At 40.5% G+C, this 17,897-nt stretch overlaps 1 protein-coding gene across 2 annotated transcripts in view; it reads left to right on the forward strand.

Annotated features, from left to right (window-relative positions):
• Positions 1–17,897, forward strand: part of LOC140726767 (LIM and senescent cell antigen-like-containing domain protein 1) — a 94,905-nt gene that overhangs the window by 18,213 nt on the left and 58,795 nt on the right. The window contains exon 1 of one of the 2 annotated variants that reach the window (XM_073043571.1): positions 9,198–9,332. The exons of the other annotated variant lie outside the window; for it this stretch is intronic. The gene's annotated coding sequence lies outside the window, so the exon portion shown is untranslated. Of the gene's footprint in view, positions 1–9,197; positions 9,333–17,897 lie in introns of those variants that run through there. 2 annotated transcript variants of the gene reach the window in all.

Raw genomic sequence — 17,897 nt, forward strand, 5'->3', positions numbered from 1 at the left:
AATACACAGTTTTATAGTATTGTATTGGCAGTGTTCTAAGTTTTTTCTGTATTTCATTTAAGTATATAATTTGTTACTCAGTTAAATGGTAGTTTTCCTTTGTTATACCTTTTTAGCCATTTCCATGAAACTTCAGCTAATTGGAGCAACCGCTTAATTGGACCAAAGTGTACTGGTACCAATTAATCGAAGTCCACTGCAGATATTTTTAATTGCATTTGAAATCAGCTTCCATTGGTGAGAGTTGTCTTCTAACTTAATAAACACTGTCTTATTGCACAAATATTTTTAAACAATATCCAAAGGGTCCATTTTTTCATACTGCGTTACATACTCAAGTCAAGTCACTTTTTATTGTCATTTTGACCATAACTGCTGGTATAGTACATAGTAAAAACAAGACAACATTTTTCAGGACCATAGTGCTACATGAAACAGTACAAAAACTACACTGAACTACGTATAAACAACACAAAAAAAGACTACACTAGACTACAGACCTGCCCAGGACTGCATAAAGTGCACAAAACAGTGCAGGCATTACAATAAGTAATAAACAAGACAATAGGCACAGTAGAGGGCAGTAAGTTGGTGTCAGTCCAGGCTCTGGGTATTGAGGAGTCTGATGGGAGAAGAGTTTGTACAAGGGGTGTGTGGGGTCCTTCATAATGCTGTTTGCTTTGCGGATGCAGCGTGTAGTGTAAATGTCTGTAATGGCGGGAAGAGAGACCCCAATGATCTACTCAGCTGACCTCACTATCTGCTGCAGGGTCTTGCGATCCAAGATGGTGCAATTTCCGAACCAGGCAGTGATGCAGCTGCTCAGGATGCTCTCAATTCAACCACTGTAGAATGTGATGAGGATGGGGGGTGGGAAATGGACTTTCCTCAGCCTTCGTAAAGTAGAGTCGCTGCTGGGCTTTCTTTGCTATGGAGCTGGTGTTGAGGGACTAGGTGAGATTCTCCGCCAGGTGAACACCAAGAAACTTAGTGCTCTTTACCATCTCTACCGAGGAGCCGTTGATGTTCAGCGGGGAGTGGTCGCTCTGTGCCCTCCTGAAATCAACAACCATCTCTTTTGTTCACATTCAGAGACAGATTGTTGGCTCTGCACCAGTCCGTTAGCCGCTGCACCACCTCTCTGTAAGCTGACTCGTCGTTCTTGCTGATGAGACCCACCACGGTCGTGTCATTGGCAAACTTGATGATGTGGTTCGAGCTGTGTGTTGCAGCACAGTTGTGGGTCAGCAGAGTGAACAGCGGTGGACTGAGCACACAGCCCTCGGGGACCCCCGTGCTCAGTGTGATGGTGTTGGAGATGCTGCCTCTGGTCCGGACTGACTGAGGTCTCCCAGTCAGGAAGTCTAGTATCCAGTAGCTATAGCTTTCAAAGTTAGTTTTTGAAAAGTATGAATTATAGGTTAGGAATAAGAAATAGATGTAGCCATGGCTTGGTTGGAAATGCGAGTAATGCTAATATAGTTCTACTTTCATGCATAATATTTTATTCTGTGTGCACAGTATTATTATAATTATTAGGTTAAGGAAATTGAAATTTTTGTCAGGATGAATATGTCCTCTAAATACCAATTGCATACAAAAGATTTAGATCAATGGGTAGAATTAAAATTACAGAAAAGGCAAAGGAGATTTGTAGCAACATTAAAACAATGTAATTAAGCAGCAAAGACTGAAATAGATTTAGCAAATCCATTTAAACTTTATGGGTTGCATATTGAGATTTAAAATTTGTTTAAAAATCATTTTTCAGCATCTTCAGCTGAAATTTAAATGTAGCTATTTTAAGAGAAACAAATTTGTGTTAGGTTTGTTCAGTTCATTGCTTCTGTGGTTGCAACTGTACAAAACAACTTTAAAAAAGCATGGAGATCACATTATTGAATTGTAATATGTGCAGTATTATACCTTTAACATCACACTTTCACAATGGCTTACTGCCAGAAGTGAGTAAATGTAAAAATGCTTGTCTAAAGATGAGTATTACAATTAAACAGAATTTTGTAAAACTGTCATCTGTATAGCAAGGTGAATAAAACTGATGTTGATTTGTCAACCCCTTGGCAGTTCTGGCAGCATTGTTGGGAGGAGAGCAGGGTGCTTTTTTGGATTTATAGTCTATTAACAGGACTTTGCTTATAATTGGTTATTAATCCAATTTTCTCTTCACAGGTGCTGCCAGCCTGGGTGATTAGTGCATTCCTTTCCTTTAGATTTCCAGTAATCTTCATAATATTGTTTTGCATATTTCAATTCATCTGCTGCCAAGTATTCATCACTTTGAATAAGCCTAATAGCCACAAATTGGACCAAGTTTTAATCTGAATAATGTAATATAACATCTTAGTGCTTAAATGGAAGACATGATTACACATGTTAATAATTGAGCAGTTTCTGTGCTGTGTTGGCAAAGTACGTATTTAAACAATAGATATCAAATAAGATATTCCGGTTCATTTCCAAGATCACCTGACATGCCTTATTCATGAATGAAGGATTTATTGCTCTTGGCATTAGCAAAGCTTCTGGGTTGATACATAGAGCACTGTATCAATGTTATTACTATGTCTGTTTCAGCTGAACTGTGTGCCTGCTGGTAGTAAGCTAAACTTCACTGGATTTACTCCTTCTCCACAACAATTTGCCCGTAGATTGTCAGTGCTCCAGATTGCTTTCTCCTGGGCTACAAGCCAGTCTCATTGTGACATTGGAACTTCAACTTGTGAGCTCTCACATTAGCTCTTTCATATCCTGTGCTCAAAGCCAGGATGTGTATCCTAATCTTTGCTCTGCTTACGTGTCCACCAGCTCCATAAATGAGTCCACCTTTCATTCACTTAATTTGACTCTCTTGGACATTTTAGTCTCTATCTGTCCTGCCACTGCATCTGGCTGCCATTAATTTCTTATCATTATTGGGAGCCCTTTACATCAGTGGCACAGCTGATTTCTGGGAGTGTACACCTCGCACAATCTTTCATAGTTCCTGAACACATCCTACACAATCAAGAAAGCTCAGCAATGCTTCTACTATCTGTGGAGGCTGAAGAGAGCTGAACTGGCTGATAATTTGAACAGCTAGTAATGGCACAAATCAAAAGCTCAATTCCTGCCACATTAGACACTCACCAATATGCTTACCGACAGAACTGCTCTACGACAGATGCATAGCATCTATCATACGCGTGGCCCTGACACATCTAGAAAACAAAGACACTTGTGTCAGAATGCTGTTTCTGTATTTCAGTTAATCATTCAACACTATTGTCCTACAGACCTTGGTGAACAAACCCCTACTCCTCGGTCTAAATACACCACTGTACAGCTGGGTGCTGGACTTCCTAACCAACAGAGCTCGGGTAGTCAGGATACACAACCGCCTCTTCCCCCCCATCACCCTCAGTGCGGGTGCCCCCCCCAGGCTGTGTGCTGAGCCCACTGCTGTATACTCCGCTCACACAGGACTGCACGGCCAAATACATAATCACATTGTCAGATTTCTCGATGACATGACAGTGGTGGGGTTCATCAAGGATATGTGTACAGAAAGGTGCTGGAAAAAGGCCAACAATATCATTAAGGATCCCACACACCCTACTCATGGACTGTTTGACCCACTCCCATGAGGGAGGAGGCTACATAGTATCTACATCAGGTCTACCAGACTCAAAGTTTCCCCAAACAGTTAGACTGATCAACACCTCCACCCACTAACCAACATCACCACCACACCCTACATCACTATTACTTTATAATTTCCTGTTAGTCACCTTATGTACAGACACTACTATGCCTAGAGTCACTTTATCTACATGTGATCAATCTATGTATATAAGCTGTCTTATGTATTTATATTCATTATATTTTTATTATTCTGTTATCGTTTTTTTGTGTTGCATCAGATCTAGAGTTACATTTGTGTACTGGAAGTGACATTAAAAAATCTTGAATTTCTTGCTCCTAAGGTTCTTTGTTTCGTCTATCCTAAAGTCAGCTTATCACAGCTCCATGATATTCCTATTCTTTTGCAGTTTTGCCTCAGCCATATTTGTACCTTGTATCTGTCGATCTAACATGAGGAAATCTGCAGATGCTGGAAATTCAAACAACACACACAAAATGCTGGTGGAACACAGCTTATAGATGCTGCCTGGCCTGCTGCGTTCCACCAGCATTTTGTGTATCTCTTGATCTCTTGGTTTTGGTGAAACCAGCAAGGGGAAAATGTTGCTGCCTCCTTCTGGCTGCAAACTGTATTGCACCATTCACCATCTCAGAATTCAGAATCATGTTTCATATCACTGGTATGTATCGTGAAATTGTTCTGTTTTGGCAGCAATACATTGCAATACATAATAAAATTATAAATTACAATATCTAAAACGTGTGTGTGTATTAAGTAGGTAGTGCAAAACGAGAGAGAGAAAAACAATAGTAGGGTAGTGTACTACTATTGTTAGTCGTACACTATTTGTTCATTGTTCATCCTGAAATCAGATGGTAGAGGAGAAGCAGCTGTGTTTCCAATTAGTTGGATGCAGGATTTTCAGAGTTTTGCTGTACATGCTATAGAGGAAGTGGAGCAAAGTTTCAACATCCTATGTGCAAGGATGACAGGTTTGTCAAATGGGAAGAAGTGACTAGACTGGGATTGTATTGTCAAGAGTTTAGCAGACTGAGAGATTACAGTGAGACTTTCAAGATTACAGAGCTTGACAGGCAAAATGCAAGAAGATTGTTTCCTGTGGCAGAGATGTCTAGGACTATGGTTATGGATAATGGTTTTTAGGTCTGAAATACGATTTTTTTTTCCATTCAGAATGGGGAACCTTTGAAATTCATTGCTCTGCAGGACCACAGAGGCTCACTCTTTTTTTTCCAAAACAGCAGTTGATAGATTTCTAGACATTTTGGGAATAGTGCTGGAAATAGTCCTGATCAAAATGAATGGCAGCACATTCTCAAAGGGGCAGATTATCTAGTCTTGTGAACAGAAGACTGCTCAACAGAAGGTATAAGAGCAGGAGAAGGTAATCTATCCCTTGAGATTGCTTTGTCGTTTAGTTTGATCGTGACTGTTCCGACAATATTCCCTAATGTCCAGAAATCTATCAGTTCTTGTTTTGAAAAGTCAGATGTTGAATCTGTGTGATTCCAGTGTGATTTGTCAACCAGGTATTTATTGGAAATGTCACAAGCTTCTGAACCTTCACATCACTTGACCACTTGTCTCTTTAGGCCAATAGATGCCACATACTATGCTTGAAAGGTTCATGAATTTTAACTAGACTTGCCAGCACATATTCCACGTCCTAGTGCATTGGTAGGTGCAGGTTGTTCACCTTTTTTGTTTAGCTCTTCATGGATAGTAGCATCTTGCAAGGTTTACAGGAGTGAATTGTTGGAGAGCTCTTGTGGCCATGATGTTAATGCGGAGTTTACTTTGTTGCTGGTCATTCTTGTTGCTGCAAGGTTTGTTACAGATTGTGGATAGTCGGTGGAAAATGATTTATTCTAGGATCAACTAATCCTCGTGTGGTAAATTACTGAGGTTACAGTTGGTAATGGTTTGACCAGAATAATTGCATATTTGAGACTCGAGAATGAGCCCAGTGACTATAATCAACTAACACATACAACATGCTGGAGAAACTCAGCAGGTCGGACAGCATCCGTGGAAATGAGCAGTCAATCTTTCCCTCTCTACCCCTCTCCGCTTTTTGCAGGGATCGTTCCTCTGCGACTCCCTGGTCCACACATCCCTCCCCACAGATCTCCCACCTGGCGCTTATCCCTGCAAGTGTAAGTGCTACACCTGTCCCTACTCCTCCTCTCTTACCACCATTCAGGGCTCCAAACAGTCCTTCCAGGTGAGGCAACACTTCACTTGTGAGTCTGTTGGGGTAATCTATTACATCCAGTGCTCCTGGTGCGGCGGCCTCTACATAGGTGAGACCCGACGCAGATTGGGGGACCGCTTTGTCGAGCACCTCCGCTCCGTCCACCACATCAGACAGGATCTCCCGGTTGCCATTCACTTCAACTCTGCTTCACATTCCCATTTGGATATGTCCATACATGGCCTCCTCTACTGCCATGATGAGGCCAAACTCAGGTTGGAGGAGCAATACCTCATATACCGTCTGGGTAGTTTACAGCTCCTTGGCATGAACATTGAATTCTCCAACTTCCGATAATTCCCTCCCTCTCCCTTCCCCCATCCCAGTTTCACTCTGCCTCCTCTCCCAGCTGCCTTTCACCTCTCTCATGATTCTGCCACCTTCTACTACATGTAGTGCTTTCCAGCCTATCCCCTCCCTCACCCCTGGATCTTTCCTCTTACTGGTTTTTCACCTGGCACCTACCAGCCTTCTCCTTCCCCCCCCCCCCCACCTTCTTTATAGGGCCCTTGCCCTCTCTTCAGTCCTGACGAAGGGTCTCGGCCCGAAACATTGACTGCTGGTTTCCACGGATGCTGTCCGACCTGCTGAGTTCCTCCAGTGTGTTGTACGTGTTGCTTTGACCACAGCATCTGCAGTGTACTTTGCGTTTACTATAATCAATTAGACTGAAAGATTTGCCTTGGAAGGAGTGTGCATTAGAGTGGGTGAACCTGAAGCAGAAAGATAAATGGAGAAAGGAGGAATATTGACTTTTTGATCTTCAACATTTTATTCAACAGTTAAAGCCTGAAAGAGTGAGATTCTAAGTCTACAATGATTTGACTTTCAGTACTGGACATGATCATTGGCAGTGGTTAACTGTTCATGTTAAGCTAATCTGGTCTTCAAATGGCACATGTGCCATCTACACTTCTGCTTATATTCTTCAACCTTATAACTTTTGGGTGCAGAGTACGAATAACCATTCATGCTTCTAAAAGCAATTTTTTTTGTGACTTTTTCTGATGATGCTTCAGTCATCTGCCAGTACTACTTATTCTTTCACGTGTCTGAACTTGTTGCTTTGTTATAATGAAAGCTCTCTTATGGGAATCCAGTTTGTATTATGTAGACATTTCTTCATAAATTCAATCTGAAGACTGCATCCATTAACAAAATTAGATTAGTCACATTTAATATTTTGTTTTAGAGATGGGCATGTACAAATGAATATTTTACTGCAAATGGATCCAATATTGCCTTGGTTATGGGAGGCAGAGGGTAGTGTGGAAGGATGCTCTTTTGATTGGGATAAGTTCTGAAACCTAGATTTTGTTATATACAGTATGTGAATGATTTGTATATGATTGTAGGAAGTTTAGATGGGGAGAAATGTTGTCTCAGACCACAACAGAATCTATATCAGATGCAAATTTTATAGGTAGAATTTAATCTTGCTAAGTGTAAGGTAATGCTTTTTGGGAAGTTAGATATGGGTAGGACATATCCAGTAGATAAACAGAGTTGCCTATGAGCCTAAGTCCATAGTTCCTTGATTGTAACAATACGCTATATGGCATCTTTGTCTTTATCAAGATTGTTTTCTGTTATTTCCTATGCGCAAGTGTAAGATCAAAATAATTGTTACTCCAAATCTGTTGTTACACGGATTTGTCTGGGTGTTCGGGTTTCTTCCGATATCCTAAAAAAAAGTTATATTAATTGGCTGCCAATACGTTACCCCTGATGTAGGAGGATGGTTAGAAAACTGGAGGGAATGAACGGGCATGCAAGGTTAGATGGTTTACAGGGATATAATTAGAAGAATGAAACTGTTGGAAGTTTTCAGAGCAACACACACAACATGCTGGAGGAATTCAGCTGGCGAGGCAGCATCTATGGAAAAGAGTAAACAGTCAACGTTTTGAGCCGAGACCCTTCATCAGGACTGGTGTTTCTCCTGTTTGTGAAGTTTTCTGAGAGCAGCCTTAGACTCAATGAGATAGATGGCTACCTGTTATGTCAAAGAAATATGATATTCATTAAGATTATTTCAACATACCCCACCACTGTAAGGAGACAGAAAATATTACAGATGCTGAAATCTGGTGAAAAAAAGCAAACAGCTGGAGGGACAATCAACATCTATTGCAGGCAAGGGAAAGTCATCAGCCCTTAGTCCTGGGGTCCATGGACCCCTTGCTTAATGGTATTGGTTCATGGAATTAAAAAACCCTGCCTTAGTGGGTCAACTATTGCTCGACCTGCTGAGTTCCTCCAGCAGTTTTTTTTTTTGCCCCTTCTCCCTTATGACTGCTACCATTGAGGAAATGTGGAGTTGTACACGGTCTAGACTTGGTCATATTGGGGCAGCTTTTGCTCTGAGCTCTTGTAAAACTTAGTTAAGTTTTATTATTGTAAAGTTTCCACACAGGCATAAAGTGTTGGTTGTACTGTGGGTCAGATGCATGGAGTTGCATCAAAGTGAGCTTTGATGTCTCAGTCACTATTATATGACCAGAGATGGTATACACCACATCTGTAGATGGCATGGTCTGAATGCGAATCCTTTATATGGTTAGTGCTCATAAGGGCAGGTTTCATACACAAGCCAGATAAATTACCATTCTTCCATTTGCAAAACTGAACTGCTTTGGATATTATTTAGAAAACTGATTTCAAAAAAATTGAACCAAACAAGATCTTGTTCATTATTTTGCTGATCTCTTGTAACTTGAAGAAACAATTTCACTTGAATGATTAAGGTGCCGAATGCTGCTGGTCCAAAAGTTAAGTGATTCTTCACTAAATGCTAGCCTGTTTCAATGTATTTGTGGATATTTAATTTACACAGGTGGTTGCAATGAAACCAGCTATTGTGAAGTTGAGCATGGTGTATTTCCCCATTAGGTTTATTGCCAACATAAAGAGAATAATGTCTTTACATTTCTGTTTTAGGATTGTGAACTAAGGTACAATTTTACAGAATTTGGTAAATCAGTAATATCAAATGAAATTAATAATTCTCTTAAAATACTTTGTGCTCATTCTTGCAAATATACATCATTTGGGCTAATGCAGAACAGGAAAAAGATGTTGCTGTGGATAAGTATATTTATAATTACAAGATGAATCATGCCAGGAAATTTTAAAAAATTGTCATTTTTATGTCTTTGGCAGCTGCAATGTCACTTGTTCCTCCCTACTGTACTCCGATCACCCAGTCCAGTCTTCAGAAGTAGATAACAGCTGACATTTCCCATATTTAGCACAATGTCACCGGATGCAATGCTCAGTAAAGTAGGAAGTGGTTTGATATCTAATTTTTGTAATTCTTTTTGCAGATTAGTGGTATGTTGTATTTTAAGTTTCTTTGTAAGTGGTCATCTTGTGAAGAACTCTCGTGAAACTTGTAACTGAACAGTGGAGACAGTAAGTGTTATTAAATATTCACGCTTTTTTCCAGTTGTACATAATTTGTTTTAAATTTTGCATCTGCATATTTCTAATATTAATGCATTTAGGAAGTGCCAGTTAGTCAGCTTCTCTGACCCTCCCAAACCATGATCAGCCTAGAACAGTTTAGGAATTTTAAGATGATATTCTGTTGAGTTGGAAATTCCTATCTTGCAGTAATTCCTGTTTAAATTAGCAAAAGGAACCAGGGTTTAAGGTCCTATCCTGCAGGGTGGATGAAACAGTCAAGAGGGAGTTACCCTGGGCCCACCCATTCTCTTTCAACTTTTGTTCGTGGAAAGTTGGTAGTCTACGAGCAAGTGGCTTTTTCTTTAAAGGTGATCTTTCTGTGAGTGAGACAGAACTGGTGCTATGATAATACTCCAAGAAGCGATGTGTATAGCATTTGAATATTCAAAATATCTTTCTCAGTTATTGCATTAAGCTGTTTTCAATTCAGCTTCTCCTTTCTTAAAACAGGAAGCTTATATTTTACTTATTTGTGAAGCATGATGCCTTAAGGAGAAATGATTTTATTTGACAATAATGCTTTGGGCAGTTTTTGATTTTGTTGTAATTTTTTAATTATTAGAACATCAAATTATATTTTTGGTGGATTGTAGTGCTTCATTAAATACTACTGATGTATAAATTGGGGTAAGTGCATACCACCTAGAAAAGAAGATTCTTCCCCATAGATTATTTTTCGCAGACGAGATTTGATCTAATTTGCTGTGTGATGCCAATACTTATTGTAATTTAGAAATTATTATATTGATGCTGTATATTGCTTAAATGGAGCAAAGAATTTTCACAGCAATAAAATACAGCACCCTATACTCCCCAGCATTCCAAATCAACACTAATTTCTTAAAATCCTTCTACATACAAGTGCACATTTCTCAGCTGTGTTTTGTAAGTAACACTTGTCTTTTATTAGCTTTGCATATCACTCAATCACTGGATGATTCAGGCCATTTTGGAGAAAGCCACAGAGATTTCATCTCTATTTTCTGTCAAACAGCTTCAAGTTAACTGTCAACATAAAGAAAACAGAACAGCAGCAATTACATACAATAGCCTGGCAGGTTATTTTAATGTAGTCCCATCACAGCAAAGGAAATTCAGATCCAGTGCAAATTTTTGGAATGATAAAAGATTATTAATCGACTGGAGTGCATGTTATCACTTGACAAGCCTGACTAGAAGGAAATTTAAAGAATTCAAAGTATACATCCCTGACATTCATCTTCTCCACAGACAGCTATGAAACAAAGAAAACCATGGAACCCGTTCAAAAAAAAAAACAACAAACTCCCCCCCCAACACAAAAAACAAATTGCAAAAATGGCAACAAGAAAGAACATGCAAAAACACATAATATATAAAACACAAAATCGAACAGTACATGTTCATTTCAGCTCAGTGTTCATTATCTGCTGTATGTCTTGGTTCAAAATCGTGCAAAATAGCAACAGATAAAGGAGCAACCAGGATCTACAGTCCAATCCTCAAACCCTAGACCCAGAACTTGGGTAACACCCTCCAACAGCATCGAGGGAGAGGGAAAGGGAGACCGTCATGTGCTGATGTCTTCCTCCGGAAGCAGCGAGAGAGAGGCTGGCAGATGGCGCTGAACACTTGCTCCCCTTCCACACTCGCCTCAATGTTTTCGATCTTCCTCGGCGCTTTAATCGGCGAGAAATGGTGTCAGTGATGGTTTCTGAGCTTCTTGGTCTCGAGGCCGCTCGCCTTCCCGAACCTTCTCGGAGACAGCAGAGTTTGATGGTGGTTGCTCAATTGATGGTTTGCCTGAAAACACACCATCAAACTGTAAATCACAAGCTCCAACAGTACCAGAACCACATTGAAAGTAAAAGCAGACGTAAAAGAAGTGAACGAAGCAGTTTCGTGGTCCATCTGGGAGAATGTTGCCCATAGAGGCGTTGTTTACCAGCGCCATCTTCAAAGTACAAATATATATCACCAAATACAGCCCTGAGATTCATTTTCTTGTGGGCACACTCAGCAAATTTATAGAATAATAACTATAACAGAATCAACAAAAGACTGCCCAACTTAGGCATTCAACCAGATTGCAGAAGTTAATAAACTGCAAATGCAAAAAGAAGAAACAATTATATTAAAAAAAGCAATAAATATCAAGAACATGAGCTGAAGAGTCCTCGAAAGTGAGTCCATTGGTTGTGGGAGCATTTCAATGGTGGGGCAAGTAAATAATTACGCACAAAAAAGAAAAATGTAGTACATGAAACTTAAAAAAATATGATTCCAACCCGTGTTCAGAGATATCAGAAATGGTGTATACAGGTAGTCCCCGAGTTACGAATGTCTGACTTATGGACAACCTGTACTTACGAACCGAGGAAGGAGAACGCTGTCCGCCATTTTAAGTCAGATCGCGATGCTGTCCACCATTTTAAGTCATTGCAGTTGACACTGTTGAGTGTTTTACTTTGCATTTGGCTTAAATTTTTCTTAGTAAGATTCACCCTGACCCCCCCCCCCCCCCCCCCCCCCGGTTCTCATTGGTGGTGGCGCAGTGAGATCAGCGCCAGGCTGGAGAATGGAGGTTCTCAAATTCGATCCAGTGAGAGACCGTTCCCGTGCCGGGTTGATGACGATCCAGTGACTCCTGTACCATTCGTGCCAGATGTCGAGCTTGTAACTCAACCTCGTAAAAAAAAAACACTGCCACCTCCAGTTTAAATTCTCACACGGAATATTGTGGACGATCAAATACCCAAACCCAGCACAGCCCCCCCATTTGTCCCATTTAACCTGTCTCAGTGCGATGGACTTTCAGACCTGCGAATTCAGCGCGGTGGTCCTTGGGATCCAGCGGAGCTCGGGACCCACCGCCCGCAGTGTTTCTGTTCCATTGACAGGAAGCGATCGCGATTGAAAATAAGGTGGAAATAATAAAGTGTTTGGAAAGAGGTGAAATGTCATCGGAAAATCTTTAGGCTACAGTCAGTCAACAATCGGAACAATTTTAAAGGATAAAGTGAGAATAACGGAGCATGTGAAAGGCCCTGCCCTGATGAAATTTACAATTATTACTAAGCAACGCAGTGGTTTAATTATTGGAATACATAACATTTCTTAAGTGTTTATATGCATAGAAAGGTAAAATATATACTATATACTAAGAGAAATGTTTGAATTGTTGACGCTAAATAATACCGGAGGTGCTTGTTCCGATGTACGTACAAATTCGACTTAAAGACGGACTCAGGAACGGAACTCGTACGTAACCCGGGGACTGCCTGTATTGCCTAATTTCAGACATGGAAGAGAAAAATATTTACTGTTTAACTGGCTATGAGGTATGAAATGGAGGACTCGTAATAAGAGCAGGCAAAATGAAGTTACATTGGGCATTTTCAAAGACATGCTGTGATTGGATTGTATTTTTGCACGCAGAGCTGCTGGGATTGCAAGCTCTTAATGGTGCTAACATTGGGGCCCCAAGCAGGACGAGTGGGATTGAAGGAGATTAAATCACAGAATGTGTATTAATGATTCTCATTCTTGGGCTTTGATTGTGTGCAAAGAAAATCATAGGGATTTTTTGGGTAACAATTTCTGAAAGTCTGCAGTCCCCTGACTTACTGATGGAATTCATACTGTCAACATGCTCTTCTTTCTCAGAAAGCTAGCTGTGGCACTCCAGCTTCCATGTCAGAAAATCTTGTTCCAAAAAATTGAGCTCGAAATGTTTGTACAGAGGGAGTATGGTATTATTGGAGATTCTGTCTTGCAGGGGAAATATTAAACTGAGACTCTCACATGTCTTGGGTAGACTGAAAAGATCCATGTTCTTTGAAGGGAAAGTGGGGAAAGTTAATTCCCCTAATTGGTGACAACATTTATCAATGCTATTTGTTGGAACTTATTCAGTGCAAATTCACTGTCTTGTTACCTATATTACAAATATACTGCGAATGAAATAGGCTGATAATATGAATATTTATTTTTGTTAATCATTTTAAACACCTTTTGGATTAGAGAACATTTGCTTTAATTTGCATGTGCATGGTGCAGAATACGTACAAATTTTCAGTTGTTTAAATTACTGGGTTTTAGTTTCAAATAATTGGTCAATGTGGATTTAGTCCATCACGAGTAAAGCCCTCCCCACCACTGAGCACATCGGCATGGCGTGTTGTCACAGGAAAGCAGCATCTATCATTGGGGACCCCACCACCCTTCATGCTGCTGCCATCAGGAAGGAGGTACAGGAGCCTCAGGACTCACACTACCAGGTTCAGGAACAGTTATTATCCTTCAGCCATCAAACTCTTTAAAATAAATATGGACAACATGAGATGAGGAGTCCTTGAAAGTGAGTTCATAGGTTGTGGGAACATTTCAGTGATAGGGCAAGTGAGATTATTTCCTTTGGTTGAAGATCCACTATTTAGTTTTGTATTTGCACAGTTTGTTGCCTTTTGCATTCTGGTTGAATGCCCACTTGGTGTGGTCTTTCATTGATTCTATTGTGGTTATTATTCAATTATGGATTTATCGAGTATGCCTGCAAGAAAGTGAATCTCAGGGTTGTATATGGTGATATAGATGTACTTTGGAGGGACATAAGCAGTTGACATTTCAGGCCAAGACCCTTTAGCGGTGGAAAGAAAGAGGGCAGAAGCCAGAATGAAAGGGTTGATTTCTCTAATTTCTTGTAACCACTCCCATCTGGTCATCCCCATTTTTGTTTTCCCTTATTTCCATGGCCCCTTTACCCTTTTTCTTTCCTTCCCTCACCCTCGTGACTTGCCCATTACTCACACCTTCCTCCCTCTTTCCCTTTATTCATTAAATTCATTAGATACCATTAGATTCATCTCCAAAGATGCTGCCTGGCCTGCTGAGCCCCTCCAGCAGATTATGTGATACTCCAGATTCCAGCACATGCAGTCCATCATGTCTCCTCATTCTCCATTTAGACTGCAACACAGCGCCCTCTGCTGAAACATTCCCAATATTTCTATAATCAAATATTAGTCTTCTGCATTTAACTCAAAGTTCAAAAGTACAAAGTAAATTTATTATCAAAATACATCTATATCACCATATACAACACTAAGATTCACTTTCTTGCAGGCATACTCAATAACTCCATAATTGAATAATAACCACAATAGTAGTATTATATTATGTACAGTTGCTTGAAAAGGTTTGTGAACCCTTTGCAATTACCTGGTTTTCTTCATTAATTATTCATAAAATGTGGTCCGATCTTCATCTAAGTCACAATAATCTGCCTAAACTAATAACACAAAAACAACTTTACTTCCTCTCAATACTGAGTACACCATTTAAGCAATCACAGTCCAGGTTCAAAAAAGTATGTGAACCTCTGGGGTAATGGCTTCGACAAAAGCTTTTTGGAGTCAGGTGTTCCAATCAATGAATACCAAAGGAGGTGAAAAAGAACCCAGGAGTAACAGCAAAAGACCTGCAGAAATCTCGAACTTGCTAAAGTCTCTGTTCGCGTGTCCGCTAAAGGAAAACCACTGCACAAGAACGATGTTTATTGAAGGACACACAGAAGAAACCACTGCTCTCCAAAAAAACTTTGGTGCCTGTCTTAAGTTTGCAAAAGACCACCTGGATGTTCCACAATGTTCTGTGGACAGATGAACAAAAGTGAACTTCTTGGCAGAAATTCACACTGCTATGTTTGGAGGCAAAAAGGCACTGCACAGCAACACCAAAACGTCATCCCAACTCTGAAGCATGGCAGAAGGAGCATCGCGGTTCGGGGCTGCTTTGCTGCCTCGGCTTGGACAGCTTGCAATCATTGAGGGAACAATGAATTCAAAATTATGTCAGACTTTTTACAGGAGAATGTCAGGATAGCAGTCTGTCAGTTGAAGCTTAATAGAAGTTGGATAATGCAACAAGGAAATGATCTGAATCACACGAGTAAGTCAATAACAGAATGTTTTAAAAAGATGACAATTTGTGTTTTGTAATGTCAGTGTCCAGACCTCTACCCATTTGAGATGCTGTGGCATGACCTGAAGAGCACAGTTCATGCAAAGTATCCCAGAAATACGGATGAACTGAAACAGTTTTGTACGGAGAAATGGTCTAAAATACCCTCTCACCTTTGTGCAGGTCTGATCAGCAGCTGTAGGAACTGATGTTGGCAGAGATTATTGCTGCGAAAGAAGGTTCTACCAGTTATTAAATACAAGGCTTCACATGCTTTCTCCAGTCTGGACTATGGATGATTAAAACAGTGTGTTCAATAAAGACATGAAAAGTACATTTGTTTGTGTGTTATTAGTTTAGGCAGATTGTATTTGTGAATTTGATGAAGATCAGACCACATTTTGAGTAATTAATGCAGAAAGTCAGGTATTTATAAAAGGTTCACAAACCCTTTCTTGCACCACTGAGTTGCATTCAGTATTGAGTTGGAGTATATAGCTAAGGGAAGATTTAATGTTTCAGTAATATTTAAATAATATTGTAAAATATTGTATGATTAAGCATTCTTTGTTGCTTCCATCGTTCATTACGGGTTATATATAAAAGTACGTGAATGGCATATGTCATCTCGCCACCATGTCACATTTGTGCACCTCACTGAAATAAAAACAAAACATTCATGTTCTTCTGGGCTCCCATGTTTTTCTTTCAGTTAGTTTCTGGAGTTATAAAAGATGACATTTCTTTTCTCCCCATGGATGCTGCTTGACTAGCTGAGTTCCTCTGGCAGATTGTTAGTTGCTTTGTTCTGTAGCGGTGTTCATCAGGTTGAACTTAAATGATTAATTTGACGATATGTCTGTCCCATTTAGCACTATATATGCAATAAGAATTAATGTCATGAGATTGTACAAGGTCCTACCAGAACTTAGTGAATCCAATTATTTGAAATTTAAAAATCAAACTGCTGGCGGAGCTCACAAGTTCAAGGAGTGTCTGTGCAGGCAAAAGGATCAAAGGGTTCCTGCCTGAAACGTCGACTGTACTCGTTTCCATAGATACTGCCTGGCCCGCTGGGTTCCTCCAGCATTTTGTCTGTGTTTCAGGTAGTGACCCAGTTCTAAAACTGAGAGTTTAGGCGAATGATGGCCAGTATAGAGGTACAAGAAGGGGATGAAATGGGGGTTGATGCATGATAGGTGGAAGTAAGTGAGGTGGTGCTGAAGAGCCAAATGAGTCTGGTCATTCACATCACTTTTGCTCCCCAATCCTCACCCTAGGCTCCCCTCCCCAGCTCCTTTTATGCTTTCTCCTGAGACCACTCTCTCTGCGTGACTCCCTGGACCACTCATCCCTTCCTTTGGCACTTTCCTCTGTAACCATAAAAGGTGCAACACTTGCCCCTAAACCTCCCTTACTACGTTCAAGGCAGGAAACAACCTTTCCGGTTTCTTGTTGGTCTTCTCCAACCTCTACATACTGCATTTGATGGTTTCTGTGGCCTCTATATTTCAAAGGTTCAAAGATCCAATTTAATTTCAGAGAAGTGTATACAAAATACATCCTGAAATGCTTTTTCTTTGCAAACATCCATGAAAACAGAGGAGTGCCCCAAAGAATGAACAACAGTTAAATGTAAGAACCCCAAAGTGCCCCCCAGCTCCTCTCCCTCTCGCAGGTAAACGGCAGCAAATAACGATCTCCCCCCCCCCCCACTAGCAAAAAAAAAGCATCAGCACCCATCACTGAGCACTCAAGCGTGAACAAAGCAATAACAAAGATACAGACTTCACTCTACCCCAAAGACTTCACGTTTTACCCGGCATTCAATATACCACAGGCTCTCTCTCTCTCCCTAATAAGGGAGAAGGAGCTTCTGCCATTTTTTTTCCCCAGCGAGGTGCAAACATGGACCCAATGGCTGTTTTACAGAGCTCTGGTACTCTATCTGTGCATTGGTCATCTTGAAATTCCATTTGCATGCCACTGCAGATCCCCGTTTCCATTCTGACCTGACTGTCCTCCGTCTTCACTTCTGTTACAGTGAAGCTGATTGCAAACCAGAACCGCACCTCGTATTCCCAAATGTTCCTACCATTATGTTGCCTTTATCTCAATGGGATGAACATTGAATTACAGGTAACTCACTCCCTTCTGTGTTTCTTTCCATTCTACAACTCTACCTAGGCTCTCTCTCCCTTTGTTCACATTCTCACCCATCTGCTCATTGCCCCTAGCACCTATCTACTGGAATTTCTTCTCCCTTTGCATCTCCTTTCTGTCTTCTTTGCCCCATCTGCCTTTCATCCTCCTACCTGTCAGCCCCTGTCTTTCCCCTCTTTCTTGCTGGCTGTGTTTCCTCTACACTCTTAGTCCTGATCCAGCGTCAGAACCTGAAATAACGACTATTCCTCTTACACCCATTGCTGAATTTTTCTAGCAGTATTTCTCAATACAGATTCAACATCTGCAGTCTCCTCCATCTCCCAGTGGGAATTTATATGCTTGAATCCCAGTTATCTATGCAGGAAAATAGTTAGTTTGGGGTTTGCATTCTTTTGATTTGGAAGT

The sequence above is a fragment of the Hemitrygon akajei genome, chromosome 4 (genome assembly GCF_048418815.1).
Source record: "Hemitrygon akajei chromosome 4, sHemAka1.3, whole genome shotgun sequence".
NCBI lineage: Eukaryota > Metazoa > Chordata > Chondrichthyes > Myliobatiformes > Dasyatidae > Hemitrygon > Hemitrygon akajei.